A 15,323-nucleotide genomic window follows, 5' to 3' on the forward strand; every position below is an offset into this window, starting at 1 on the left:
ATCTTTTTTAGTTCTTACAGCAGTCTTTTGCGGTAGGTGCTTTTGCCTTTTCTCTTGAGTAAGCAGAAGCTTTGTTGATATACAAAGGAATCACTTACAAATTCCTTTATTCATCAAATAAGATTTCTTATCTGTATTCTATTACTCAGCTAAATTAAAACAATCTGTGTACTAATAAATGCTTTATGTGTGTTCTCTTTAGTTTCTGTAGCAGTCCTGCAAGGTGGGTGCTTTTGCTCTTCACATTTTTGGGTGAAGAGACCAGGGCACAGGAGATGAAATAACTTGCTCAAGGGTGTGCAGGTATAATGAGCTGAGGAGCCATGATTTGAACCCGGATATTCTGACTCAAACCCCTAGCTACTGTGTTTGTAGAATTCAGAAATTTAAGATCACTGCAATGAAAGCAGTGTTTGGAAATTTTGTAGGAAAATAATTTATAAATAGGATAATTTAGGGGCACCTGGCTCGCTCAGTCAGAGGAGCATGTGACTCTCGATCTCCAGGTTGAGTTCAAACCCATGTTGGGTGTGACGATTACTTAAAAATAACATCTTAAAAAAAACACAAAAAATGATAATTTAGAGCTTGGTTTTCAGAAAGAATCACAAGCGTGGTATAAGGAACCCCTTTCTGTTTTATTTATGTTGTATGTTATGTGCGTATATATGTATATCTATATATAGTAGACATGAATGTATTGATTTTCTAAAGCTTTATTTTGTCTTTTTTCTTAGAAACAGTTGATTGTATGCTTTGTAGCCAGCATGGTGCATGCCATACTTTAGTTCTAACTGAGCAGACTTGGAGCAACCACAAATGAGAGTGTGAGGGAATTTTGATAGCTTCACTGATAGCTTTCCTGTGGCTGAGAGAGATAAAGACCAGGCTTCCCCAAGGTTCTGGCACTGCTGTATTCAGACCCCTATGTGACAGCATGGGTGTGATTTGAGTTTGTACCTGTCCCTTTCTCTCTTGATGTGCTTCCCCTTAGTGCCATCCTCCTCAGGTTAGCTTTGTGTCACCTCAGCCCATTTCTGGTCCACGCTTCAAAATAAACAACAAATAAAACTTGTTTGTTCTCATCACTGTTGGGGCTTAGTTAATTTACTTTCCCGTAAAGTTTTTTTTACATATTAACTAGCGATTTTTCCCTGAGTAATGTTTGAATTTCAGTGGTTTTCTAGAGAGAATTCCTTGATTGTTGCTAACAGTTCTGACTAACATCTATTGAGCAAATATTTGGCATTCTCAAACTAGAAGGGGGATTTCAGATAAATTGGCAAGTTTGGGGGCAGTGTAGTGGACCTTCTCACTTCTCAGATCATACAAATTAACTTCTCTGGTTATGAGCTTGTGTTTTCTTACATGGAGGAAGTTTCTAGATGGGAAATTAAGTATACTTTTATGGATCAAGGACTTTGAATAATTGATTGCAAGTTATATAATTTACATGTATACATTACACACATATATAATTTACGTGTTAGTATATAATTTTGTAACAGCAGCAAACTAAGTGTTGTCTCTAAACTAGTGTTCTAGGGTGATTAGACACATGCCACGCCAGGTTTTCCCTCTCTTGTATTCTAGCATAAATAGAACTTAACTGTAAGAAGTTATTATTTTTTTAACTAAGTGGCAACTAAACCAAGAAGTGCCACTTGTTTCTGATCTGCACAGCCTCTGAACAAGTTTGCAGTCCTTCTGGAATGTTTACATTTTATTATCATAGTGACATTTTTAGACATTTTATCTTTAGTATGTAATTACAGATGGATGTAATTGGTATCACCAGCTTGATTGTTCAGAACCACTGCAGATTTTACACTAAATACTTTGAAAATTGTTTGCTTCTATGAACTTCCGACTGTGAACAGAAATTTTGGAAATAGTTACATGCCTACATCACAGGCCAGGTGATAGGAGAAATTGCTTCTGTGGTGTGTGTGTTTTTAGTGACTCTGCCCTGGTACAACTATGGACATCTAGACATTCCTCTTGGGTTTTTCTTAAGCTAACACAGCGTTCATTCTGGGCAGTATTTATTGAGGCTTGCTGTGTTTTAGGCTTGGTCAGAGACTGGCCCTGCAGAGGTGAAAGGATGAAATGGTCTGCTGTCCAAGGAGGAAGGGACACAGACTGACCATCATGGCTCCGTTGTGCCGTCAGAGCAGAACCTAAGTGCAGCCAACAACTCTGACTGCATTTCGGGCCTGAGGTTGAATCCTGGCTGTCCCACTCAGTAAATGTGTCCCTCTCTGTCTCCGTTTCCAAGGTCACTCATTTAGTAGTTACCTTTTATGGGCCAGTCACTTTAAGTGCTGCGCATGCAGAACTTCAGGGACGCAGGGTTCTTTTCTCAGATAGCTCCCATTCTAGTATGGAAGGTAGATTGAAAAAAACACGGCAGTAATATGGTAAGTGCTCTATTTGGATGTTGGCGACCAGGGACATTTTCATAGACTTTGAGATGAGTCTTTAGATGGCCAAGAGTTTTCTGGAATTTTCTGTCTGGGTAAGGGGGAGGGCATTCCCGGCAGAGAGCGTTATTGATTCAGCAAACATGAATCATCTGGTACCTATTGTGAAGAGATGAGCAAGAGGCATACTTGTCAGGAATGCCTTTGGCGGCAGACGTGCACAGCTAAGCAGATATAATGTTTGCAGTAAGTGCTGTGAGGAAGGAAGACCCCAGTGACCTGGGCACCAAACCTTTCCTACTTGCAGGTCAGCAGGTTTAACCGAGCTATAGAAAGGAAGTGTTTCTTCTGAATCCTGAAGAATTTGTAGGACGTAGATGGAGGAAAGATCAAGACTTTTAACGTGCCCAGTCTGGCTGAGTCCATGTGTGTACCTGGTGAGCTGCGGAGTGTGCTTTTCCTCGGTGTTCACTCTTCCTTCCTGAGTGAGGGTTGTGAGTCCTTCTTGTGTTCTCAATGTCAGGCGTGACTGTTTGGCTTGCTCTCAACAGTGACACATGCCCCTCTGAGCCCAAGGTTTAAGTCCCATGCCACACTGCTGTCGTTGCTTCTCCATGAATTAGTCTGTCCCAGGGTGTGTGGGGGGGTGCTAATTCTTTCAACTTTGGTACCAGAATGAAGACTACTGGAACAGTCCCAGGTACCCACACACTGATGTGCTGTCATGAGAAAGAAATCTTTGTTGTTGTAAGGCACTGAGATGTTGTGTTCTTTTGTTTTCGCAGCATAACCTGGTGACCAAAGTGTAGTGTGTGTTTATGTGTGCATCCTTGTGTGTCTGGAGTGCAGTCAGTGACTTATGAAACTGAATGTGTTAACCAGGGCCAGTTTCTTATGGGCCTTGTTAGCCAAGTGAGGAATGTTCCAGATGAAATAATATGATGAGATTTACTGCTCAGCAGACCTACCTGGTAGCAGAGTGTATGGAGTGTAGGGAGAGAGAGCTTGGAGGCCAGAGACTTATGGGGTATTTGGCCGTTCTTTCTGTGAGATAAAGGCCTTAACTAAGGCCACTCAGCTCACAGCGAAGGAGAGAGCTTAAGCTCAGGAAGTACCACAGGGGCGTGGAGAGGGATGAGGGGAGAGAAAGTCCAGGAGAGTCCCAGGTCTGTACTTGGCCACCTAGACAGACAGTAGGACCCTGAACCAGAATTTAAAAAAAAAATGTACACATGGTAGATTAGATTTGGGCGGGAAAACAGGAGGTTGTGTTTGAGATAGTTTGAATTTGAGGTGCTCGTGAATTTCCAGGTAGAAGGTTCCCATGCAGACAGTTAAAGAGGAGCGGCAGCAGGGAAAGAAGGGTGATTGCGGTGGTGGGGGGGAGGGAGCCAAGGCAGAGATGAGACTGCTAGAAAAGAGTTGTGTGAGCGAGAAAGAGCCCCAGGACAGCAGGCTTGAGAATGCCCCACTGTCGAGCCGGAGGAGGAGGGGGGAGTGATGAGCGCAGGACAGAGTGGCTCTAGAAAGTTGATGCGGAAGAGAAGTCTTCTTGCTATCTGGATCGGGGGACGGTTGACAGAGGGAGTCTCCCCTGCTGAGCCTCTTCCTCTATGACCTCTAACACCTGCTGGCTCGGCCCATCACTGCTGTTCTTGCCTGGCAGCCCTGCTGCCCTACAAAACTGCTCTTCTCTAGGTAGCCTTGATCTTCTCATTGCCAAAATCACTTGTCCATTGTAGGACCACAAAGAGGCTTTTTTCTCTTTCTTCTGATGGTATTAATCTGTTCCTTTCTTCCCTTTCCCCTTGGTTGACTCCATTTGCTCCTCTCTGTCTTGGCAGCGTCAGTGTTTTAATACCAGAGTCTATGCTGTACTTCTTTTTTCAATTAAAGAAGGCCTGTACTTAAGTATGGGCCCATTCTGAGACCATGGGGGCCAACAGTTACTGACTGTAGCTGACATGATACACTTATTTTACATTTATTGACTTCCAACTATGCACGCTCCATAGTACGGAATGTTGCTGATGTTCCTGAGTCACGGGATCCTGTGCGAGAGGGCATTAGATGCCCTGATCTCCTGGTAGCCGCTTTTTCCTGTGTCATCTTCTTCCTTCCTCTCCTTTACCAGGACTGGATTGTGAATGTTATGGCTGTTGTTACAACATCTGGAGTCTGTATTTCCTAGACCAGGCAATCGAGGTGATGGCTTGCCTTTGCCAAAATCCAGTATTGCTTTTGAGTTTCGGCTGGCGTTCAGTTGGTGACTTTTCCTCAGGAAGTGCCGACTAGGGCTGGTTTTCAGTCCTCTTTGATGGTCTTCAGCGCTCTCTCTTAATGCTGTCACATGTGGACATTTAGTCCTCTCCCATTATCCATGAATAAAGGCCTAAAAAACAAAGCAAAAACTGTGTTTGATTTCGGTGGCCAATCTTAGAGGAAAGGAGCTGAGGAAATGGAATAGATGATGAGTAGTAGCGTAGGAGTGGAAAGGAAAATAAATGTAAATCTGGGGAATCCAGTAGCCATCAGTGCACTTGGGTAGCAGTTTAGAGTCAAGATTTATCTTAGAACTCCAATATTATCTCTCAGGTAAGTCTATATGAAAATATCAGTCCTCCTCATCGCAAACTTTTGATGATCTTTTTGCTTCCAGTCCATTCTGTGCTCAAATTTCCAAATAATTTTCCCCAAACTCCTGTACCTCCAGGGCTCCAATTGCCAAAATGTTGTTTTAGCAATTTCTGACCTCTCTTCCCTAGTATTTGGGAAGGTAGAATTGTTGTTGGGGGGGCGGGTATCTGCATGAAGCCGAGGGCACAATGAATTTACTCTAGGAATTAGGTTGTAAGTATAAGAGCTGTTTTATTTCCAAGATTGAGGAGTAAGTCGTTGATACCAAAGCACATTGTCAAACACGTGGGCTCTTAGACTAAACTTCTGTTCTTTAAAAATAATGAAGCATGGGTATATACTGTGCTGTCAATTTCAGTTGTTTAACTTTAAACATAGAAGTTAAATTTTAGAACTTTTTCATTGCTTTTTACCCTGAGAGGCTGAACTCTTGACTTCACCAAAACCTCTCCTGTCCAAGGCACCAGTGACCTTCACGCTGCCAAGCCCAGTCACCATTTCACAACCCCTTGATCCTGATGCATCCTCCATGGAACTCTTCCTCCACATGGCCTCCAGGACTGGTCTGCTTTCCTTTGCTGAGTGAAGGAGACCCCAGAATTTGACCGAAGTACTTCTTCTCTTCTCCACAGTTACTTGCTGGGTGAAATTTTCCCTTCTCATGATTTTAAGTGCTGAATTGCCCGTGTTTCTATCCCTAGGGTTTGTCATTGCCCCGAGGTTAACATGTCCAGGATGGAACTCCCATTTCCCACTGTCCTGCTCACATCTGCTCCTAACAGTCTTCCCCATCTTTGTAAGCATCGGGCAAGTCACTTTTATGTGTTGCGGATGCCCACAACCTTGCAGTCATTCTTGATTCTTTTCTTTCTCTCAGCCTTCGTCCTGAATCTTCTCAGACTCTGGCAGCTCTACCTTCAGAATATTTTCATCATCTAACTACTCGTTGATGTTTGGCCCAGCCCACGAGATCCTCATCTCATCCAGACTCTTGCACTGACCTCTTGCCTAATCTTTTTTCTTCTTTTTCCCCCTGTCATCTACCTTTGCTCTCTTATCTGTCTCCTACACAGAGATAATACTTCTAAACCTTAAGTTAAATCATGTCATTTTTCTGCTCAAACTCTCGAATGGCTTTTATATGACTCGGAATGTACCGTGGCCTACAAAGCCCAGTATGATGCCATTTCCCCCCCTTCTCATTCTGCCCTAGCCATAGTAGTCTTGTTATTTGTCAGACATGCCAGCGAGGCTGCTGTCTTGGGAGGGGGCATTTGTATTTGATTCCTCTGCTTAGAATGCTCTTTGCGTAGATTTAGGGCTTTGTTCAAGTGTTCTCTCCCACTCATACCCCCCAGTGACTTTTGGTCCCTCTGCTCTGTGTAATTCTTCTTGTGTGCCTCAGTCTGTCAGTACTGTGTATCTCCTCCTGCTGGATTATACCTTCCCAGAAATAGGGGCTGTTTTACTTTGTTCATCGCTATTTCCTCATTGCGTAGACTTAAGGGGAGGAGGAGGAGGATTTAACTGGAAATAAAAATGTTCTATCTCCTAGGCTTAGTTTCTTCTCTGAGTCTTCCTTGACTAAATTAAAGTTTTTATTTCTTTTTAAAACATTTACTCTAAGGGCACCTGGGTGACTTGGTTGGTTAAGTTCTGCCTTCAGCTCAGGTCGTGATCTCAGGGTCCTCCCTGCTCAGTGGGGAGCCTGCTTCTCCCTTTCCCTGTGTTCTCTCTCTCAAATAAATAATTAAAATCTTCTAAAAAAAACACATTCACTCTTAAGTCATTATTCCCATATTACTGAATGTTTACATTATTTATTTATTGAATGTGTAATTTTTACATTTTTAATACAATTCGAAAGCATTACTGTGAAGTGAGGTTTATCTTTGAAATGCTTTGTATCCCAGCTTTGGAAATTCTGAACTCTGGTGTTGGTTTTTGTTTTTTCCTCCCTTGTGGACCGTTCTCTCCCCTTCCCTTCTGCCTTCCATTTCTTGAGAATTACTGCTAGGAAAACAACCAGAGAACCCTTGTCCTAAAGTTTCTGACCTGTTCCAAGTAGACCCGTGGTTGTAAGGCAGCCCGCCTCCTTGGGCACTTCTTTTATTGTGGGGACAGCTCCTTGGGAGACCTGAGCTTCTTCCTGGGCAGCGAGGTGTCTCAGCGCCCCCTGGGCTTGATGGCGTCTTACGCACCGAGCTGTGATGTAGGTGCTGGAGCTAGTCTGTCACTTCATTCATTCCCAGAGCAACCAGGGATGTCTTACTGTTTCTCTTTCAGTTTAACTGAGGCCCAGAAATTTTAAGGAACAAATAGTTACAGCCTTTCCTGCTCGCTTTCTTTCTGCTTTTCCAGAGATAACTACTAACTGGAAGTTATGAATGATAGTTCACTTATTTTAACTGTTCTGTAGTAGTCCATTGTCCAGAATAGCCACGGTTAATGTATCTCAACCCCTGCCTGGAAATGATCAGGTGGTTTATATTTTTCTATTGTTACAGATGTGGATTTAATGAGCACCCTTGTCGGTGTTTCCTTCTGTGCTAATGGCAGTTTTTAGGATGGATACCTAGTAGTTTCTTGGTCATAGGCCATGCTGAGATTCTGGTTTACCAGGACTGGCAAATTGATCTTTGAGATGTTCATATCAGTTTGCATCCTAAATTTCAGAATTTCCTACCTCTTCAGTGTATTCAGATTTTTTTTTTAACAAGCTGAAATATTTATTGCTTATATAGTACCCTGATTTCAGTGAATGAACATGTTTTCTTATGGTCATTCTGATTTTCTCTTTGAATTGCCTGTTTATATATTTTGTATATATTTTTTCCCATGAGCTGTTTGTCTTTTTCACATTGACTCATAGATATTCTTTGTAAAATCTGAGTCCTGATTTTTCATGTTACGTATTTTAGAAATATGTTGATGTTTATGGTTTCTCATGTTTTACAGTGTCTTCTGTCACAGATTTTAAAACTTTTGAAATGGAGTTAGGTTTTTTTTTTTTTTAAGTTTTATACTTTTTCTTTTTCTTGTTTGATGCATGTATTCCATGTTTTATTCTGAAAGTTTTACGGTTTGGCTTTTTACAATTATATACGTAGTCCCTGTGGGATCTTTACGATATGGTTGCCCACCTCCGCCTTCCCCCCGTGTAGTGGGTGCAGCAATGCTGGGCGTTCCGGAGCCCATTCTGTACACCTGTTTTTCTGGCCTTCCTCTTTGGAGTTTTCTTTTTGTAAACTGAGCAGTGTACTTAAGAGAAAGTTTATTTTGTATTATCTATCATATAACCTAATGGTTCCTGAATGTTTAGTCTACCATCTTGCTAGAACTGGGAGTTTTACAGTCTTATTTTTATACAGCAGGGTAAGTAAGAGGCAGTGTAAAATGTATGGCCACCTGTTTCAAAATTGCATCAGTAGAAATTCTGGCCCACTGGTATTAGCTGTGCCATCACGGTCAAGTGACTTGGTCTTTCGAAGACCTGGTTCCTCCTTTGCCAGACCAGAAAATAATAGTACCCGCCTCATAGGGTTGCTGTTAGCACTGAAGGAGAGAATGCAAGAAGAGCCACGGTGGCTCCTTCAGTGCTAATGAAATTTTTTAGGATGGATGCCTAGATGTGTTAGATGTTCTTACATTTGTATTGTATTATCATCATCATTATTTGTGTTTTGTTCTTTTTTCCCCTTTCTTGTTTTGTTTGCTGTAGCAGAACATCTTCCTTGTTCATCTCTGGACAGAAATTTAGATCTGTCTGCTTATCTTCACACAGTTGATGTTATTTCTGGGAGAGAGGAGGTTTCCAACAACGTGCTGAGGTTTGATAGTGTGCATTTTAGGCTGACTCTGCATTCCATATCTTAAATTGAAAAAAAAGTTACTTGTCGCTGTTTGTTATTGTGTGTGCATGCATATCCAGACACAGTAGTATTGTCTTCAAAAGTCTCCTTCAGTGAGATTTTGTGAGCAGCGTAATTTTATATGTAAAAACACAATCAGTGATATCCAGGTTTTCATTTCACAGAACCTAACACTTACCATATTTCTGTATCTTTTGTTTTTGAGTTCATGTCTATGACATTCCATTAATTACCTAAAGAATTTATTCCAGAATGTACTTTTTTTAGTCTATATATGTGTGTGTGCATTAGCGTCATATGTTTAACAGTTTGGACGACTTTGGACAAGGAGGTGCAAGTATTCTAGTAAGAATATTTAGTAACATTAAATGAGAATCTATTCAGTAATTGCTTCTCTTTATGATAATTTTCTTTTGCAGTTATATATTAAGAAGACTTCTCAATTGAACTGTGAGCTGTTATCAATGTTTCTTTGCCCCTACATAGAGATTCTATGTTCCTTTCCTAATTAGTGCTGTTAAAAATCCTCCTTAAAAACAGGCCTCCTTTTCAAAGTCCTTGTGTTGATTTATGCACCTTACCTTTTGTTTTTCTCTTGCCTGGTCCTAAGTGACATTCCAGTCTGCTGGGGTCATTTGATAATGCGGAGTGAGACAGGAAGTAAAGTCAGGAGGTATTGCTTGGCACCAAATACGCGGCTTGAGATCATTCCTGATACCAAGGGAGAGAATGTCAGATATGTACACCGGAACAATACTTGCACTGAACAGAGTGTTTGTTTAGTTTGTCAAATCCCAACTATAAGACAGTTATAGGTCTCCTCTGACCAAAAATTTGTTTGTTTGTAATTTGTTCTTTTTACCTCTGTCCCAGGCCTCTCTCCAGTATCTTGTGTAAGGCATAGAGAACTCAAACAATAGCCTGTGTTTTAAAATTGTATTGCACCTGTGTTTTATGGTAGTACTAATGCAGTCCCACTGTAGAGATTTGAGGATATTTTTAATTTAGGTAAGTTGCATGAAGTTTTTTTTTTAATCGAAATAGGTTGAATAATATGAATTCAATTTTTAGTCTACAATACTACTATAATAAAAAGATACAGATGGGAACATTTTGATTATAGGAAGCTTCTTTGACTCTGTCACCAGAGCGTTTACTTTGATGTGGGAGTTACGTAAATAACCGTAATTGATAGTGTACTCATTTGTGTATACAGTTTATATGGTGCATTACCCTTGTTCAAATTTAGAAGGTCCTTTTTATTTATTTATTTTTTTGTTTTGATTTTTTGAGAGAGAGAGCATGTAAGTGAGGGCATGTAAGAGGGAGAGAGAATCTCCAAGCAGATTCCTGCTGAGTGGGGAGCCCGATGTGGGGCTCCATCCCCCATGACCCTGAGATCATGACCTGAGCCAAAACCAGGAGTCAGACGCCTACCTGACTGAGCGACCCAGGCACCCTGAAACTCCTTTTTAATATTTCACATACTTTAAAAAGAATCTTAGTACAGATTTAAGAAGCAGGTTATAAAAATATGTTTTCTAATTTTATGTTCTTGGCTTTTCTTTTTTGGTATTATGATATTGAGGCAGAGTTCAGGAATTTTGTGTATGTTGATTTCTTTACAGTCAGATCGTTGGAAATGATTTGAACTTTTGGATATTGAATTTCAAAAGCAATTATAAATATCATTAAGTGTCATTTTATTTTTTCTATAAAGCTTACTATTTTGCATTTTTCAGATACTTTTAATATGGGCTCAGTTGGTTTTGCTTTTGTATTTTGTTTTGCTAGAGATGGGATTATGTACCTTTCATACTAGTTCTCATGTAAGTATGAACCCTTGAGAATATGCGCACAGAAAGTGACATTTATCATCGAGTGCTTTATTCATAGCAGGTGCTTTTATTATAAATGATGTAGCAACCATAAAATCCTGTGAAATAGAGTAGCCTTTCCATTTTATAGACAGGGAACAAGAGAACTCAAGCATCTCGCCCAGAGTCCCATGAGCATTCAGTGAAAATACTGTAGTTGGAGCTAATGTCTGGCCATTTCCAAGGCCCTGCCTCACTTTCCCTGTTTCCTCCACACACCTGTTGCTTGCTCAGTGCAAGCCATAGATGCTTGGCCTCTGATGTTAGTTCAGTATCTATTTACAGAATCCAATTCCTTGAATTTTTTCTAAGGCATCTGTATTTTTATGAAAATAGGTTTATTTCGTATTTAATAATTACTTCATAATTATAATTTATTTTTATATTAAACACTTTTAATAAGGAAAGATTATAGATGAAACTCATTTATATCCTCCCCACGACTTAAAAAATTTTCAAAATTTCGTTGTTGTTTTTTTAATTTTATTTATTTATTTGAGAGAGAGAGAGAGAGACAGAGAACACAAGCAGGGGGAGCGGCAGAGGGAGAAGCAGACTCCCCGCCAAGTAGGGAGCCCGATGCAGGGCTCCATCCTAGGACCCTGGGATCATGACCTGAGCTAAAGGCAGATGCTTCACTGACTGAGCCACCCAGACTCCCTCAATATTTCATTGTTCTTAATTCATTAGTTTTTGTTTTAGCTGAGTATTTTAAAGCAAATCTTGAAAGGTGACATGTTATTTTTCTTCTTTCTCCTACTTCAGTGTGTATCTCAAAAAAATACAACCATAATGTAGTAATAATCCTGTCCAAAAAGTTAACCATATTTCCTTTCTGTTCTCTAATATCTAACCCATATTCAGATTCCCCCATCTCTCTGAAAAACGATTTTTATGGTTAATTTATCTGAGTCAGGATCCAAACAAGGTCCACACATTATATTTAGTTACCTTATGTCTCTTTTTAATCTGGAGCATTCTCACCCCTCTCCAGCCGGACTTTTATTTCACATCATTGACATGCTGAAAAAAACTGGCTAAATTTTCCTATAGAATATCCCCATTCTGGACTTACCTTTTTTGTTTCCAGGGATGGTGGTGGTGTTTGACTTGTTTCCATAGCTTTAAAGCCTGCGTTGGCTTCACATCCAACTATTTGATAAGAATGCGTGGTTAAGTAGTGTTGTTTGCCGTCTGTGGCCTCACGCTGGCTGCACAGCAGGAGGGGGCCTATCTACCCAGAACCTCCAGTGCAGGTTTTAGTATTATAGAGCTGGGCCTGATCGAGTAGGGTTTACAGAATTGTGGTTTTCTAATTCTGTCATTTCTGTCACATTGAGTGGCTAGAATTTTTCTTTAAAAAATAGAAACAAATTTTCTGCATCTAAGTTAAGAAAAGCAGAGTTTCTGAATTCTTTTACTTTAATTGCTTATTTTCAGACCAAGGAGTTGGTGCTCTAGTTACCTGCAGTGGTGACAGTGATTATGATTTTGTTTTTGGCTTGCTTGGTTTTCTTTACTATCATTATGAATGTGAGGGGTTTTTTTTCATTTTTTAAAAATAAGCTTTTTATTTAAATTCCAGTATAGTTAACATACATTGTTACATTAGCTTCAGGTATACAATATAGGGATTCAGCAGTTCTATACATTACACAGTGCTTATCATGGTAAGTATATATATTTTTAAAGATTTTATTATTTTTTTTTTTTTAAGTAATCTCTACATCCAGTGTGGGGCTCAAACTCAACAACCTGGAGACGAAGAGGCATGTGTTCCCCCGACTGAGCCAGCCAGGCACCCCTTCATAAGTGTCCTCTTTAATCCCCTTCACCTTCTCCCCCCATCCCCTCTAGAGTTAGAGAGTCTGATTTTTGGTTTCTCTATCTCTCCTGCCCTCTCCCTTTGCTTGTTTGTTTTGTTTCTTAAATTCTACATACGAGTGAAATCATATGGTACTTGTCTTTCTCTGACTTATTTCACTTAGCATTATACTCTCTAGATCCATCCACGTCATTGCAAATGGCAAGAATTCATTCTTTTATATGGCTGAGTACTATTCCATTGTGCCTGCATACACCACCTCTTCTTCATCCATTCATCAGTGTGGACATCTGGGCTGTTTCCATAGTTCGGCTACGGTTGATAATGCTGCTGTAAACATCGGGGTGCGTGTGAGAACTTTTATGTGTTCTGTGTTTCAGTCGGTTGTAGTCATTATTCTTTCCGGCTTTCAGTTTTCCCCACATTTTGGCCAGGTGCACCTTTTGGTTGGCTAGTTTTGAGAACTTCCTTTTTATCTCGCATAACAAAATGTACCAAACTCATCTTGTCCATTTTCTGACCTACACATGGATTCAGCCATTTCTCCAAGGAGCCCTGACTCCTTCTGGTGGAGAGTGATAGGGATCATAGTCTGGGTGCTACACATGCTTATTTTTTGGAGTTTGTCATTTGCTTCAAGGCCTTTGCATGGAAAGAACTAGGAGATACTTTTTTTGTGTGTGGGGAAAAAAAATTCCAAGAATTTCTTCTGATGCTACCAATTCAGATTTGGCCTTACAGGGTTTTTATTTAATTTCTTTGATTTTTTAAAAAAAATTTAATCTCCTTTCTCTTAAATTGAAAATCTTGTTTTATAACTAAATTAACACAATTACATGTTTGCTTTATTCTGTCATATAGTTCTGTATTATACATAATAATGCCAGTATTACTACTAACAATAGGACTTCTGAATGAAGATTAATATTTCTTTGCAAGATATTTGTCCTTAGAAGAGTAAAGTCTTACCAGGGATGTAAAGTCAAAATACTATTTTCTAATATCACTTGAAAAAAATATGTTTTTCTGTATGGTAATGTAACCAACCCGATACATTGTTAGACATTAATTTCAGTTTGTTTTAAATTTTTAGTGATTATTTTGTGTTAAAATTTAATTTTTATTATTTAAAATAATTACATGGTTCCAAAGTTGAAACTGTGTAACCGGTTGCAATTAAAAAGACTGTCCATCTTTATTACATTTTGGTTGATCCACTGGAGGAAGGGTTCCTCTTGCAGATGTGATCAAGTACATTTGTGTGTGTGTGTTTCCTGCCCTTTCATGTAAAAGATGCCTGCTGTGCACACTGTCCTGCTCCTTGCTTTTTGCAGCTGACTGCGTATTGTGTGCACTGAGCTGCATCACAGCAGAAAGAGTTTTTCCTCATTCTTGCCAGTGGCAGCGTTTTACTCGTTATCTGAAAGTCCCAGAGTTCGCTCTGCCTGTGCCCTTTGCTGGGTCGTTTCCACACTTGTGCCCGTTGCAGCCCGGCCTGTAGTGAGGTGCTTTGCATGGAGTGGTTCACATCTGTCCTAGCGCATCTAGGGGTAGAGCCACGGAGGTGGGATTGCCCGGTCAGAATGTGCATGTATATCTAGTTTTGCCAAATATTGCCAAATTCTGCTCCCTGAATATGTACCCTTTTTTTTTTTTTTTTGCCACTGCCCAAAATAGAGTATGTTGTCAAAATTTCGGGTTTTTACCAGTTTGATTATTGAGAAAAGGCATTTTACTATTACCTTTATTTGAAGTCATTTTATCATGGGTGAGGTTGTTCATCCTTTTTTATGTTGGAGTCATATTTGCCTCTTTTCTGAGCTGTCTGCTGAGTTTCTGGATCTTTTTTGGCTCATTTTTCAAGTGAGTTATTGGTGTGTTTCTTCTCAAATTTTAGGAACTCTATTTTTTATTTATTTATTGGGGGGGATGCAAGGAACGGTTTATTCTCCCAGCCAAGCAAAGGACGAGGCCCACAGCCATGATGGCAGCAGAGACAGCCTCTCTGGCCCCAGAGCAGCAGTGGCAGCCTTAGCGGCTGCCCACGTAACGGCGTGGAGCCGGGAGTGTTAGGCTCACCGACTCCCGTTCCCCTGTGGGTGGTGCTTAATGAGGGTTGGGGTGGGGGCTTGAATGTGAGGTAAGGGGCGTCTGGAGTGGCTCAGTGGGCTGTGAAGATGTGGCCGGAAACGTCATCGAGGAGCCATTCAGTGCCAGGTAGGAGGATCTCCCCAGTGCACCTGTGGTGTCTGTGGATGGAGCCCAGCTCCGGGCCTGGTGGATGGCCATGGAGAACAGCGCTCCCGGCGGGTCCTGCTTGTTGGCAGAACGAGGCAGGGTGCTCCAGCCAGGTGCTCCTCCACCCCGGGCTCTGGAGCTCCTGCCAGTGGTCTAGCTGCGCTGGCGATCGGTGCTGTCCACCACCCAGAGGAGGCGGTCCGTGCTCTTGGGCCAGTTCCACCAGTAGGACCACAGGGACTGCTGGGCACCCATGTCCCGGGGTTCAGCCTCAATCCTCCGTGCTCCAGGCTCTCAGTGTTGAAGCCCAGAATCAGGGAGGTGGTGCTGATGTCGTCCCCATGGAACTTCATGAGGGGGTAGTTGTTTTGCCAGCATTGTCCGGGCTGAGCATGAACACTCGCAGCTCCTACTCTTTCTGATTCACCTTCAGAGTGGTCAGAGGCCCCAT

General features: G+C 41.1%; 1 pseudogene; it reads right to left on the reverse strand.

Moving 5' to 3' along the window:
- Window positions 1–14,791: 14,791 nt before the first annotated feature.
- LOC100482841 lies at window positions 14,792–15,323 on the reverse strand (annotated as a pseudogene).

The sequence above is a fragment of the Ailuropoda melanoleuca genome, chromosome 10 (genome assembly GCF_002007445.2).
Source record: "Ailuropoda melanoleuca isolate Jingjing chromosome 10, ASM200744v2, whole genome shotgun sequence".
Lineage (NCBI taxonomy): Eukaryota > Metazoa > Chordata > Mammalia > Carnivora > Ursidae > Ailuropoda > Ailuropoda melanoleuca.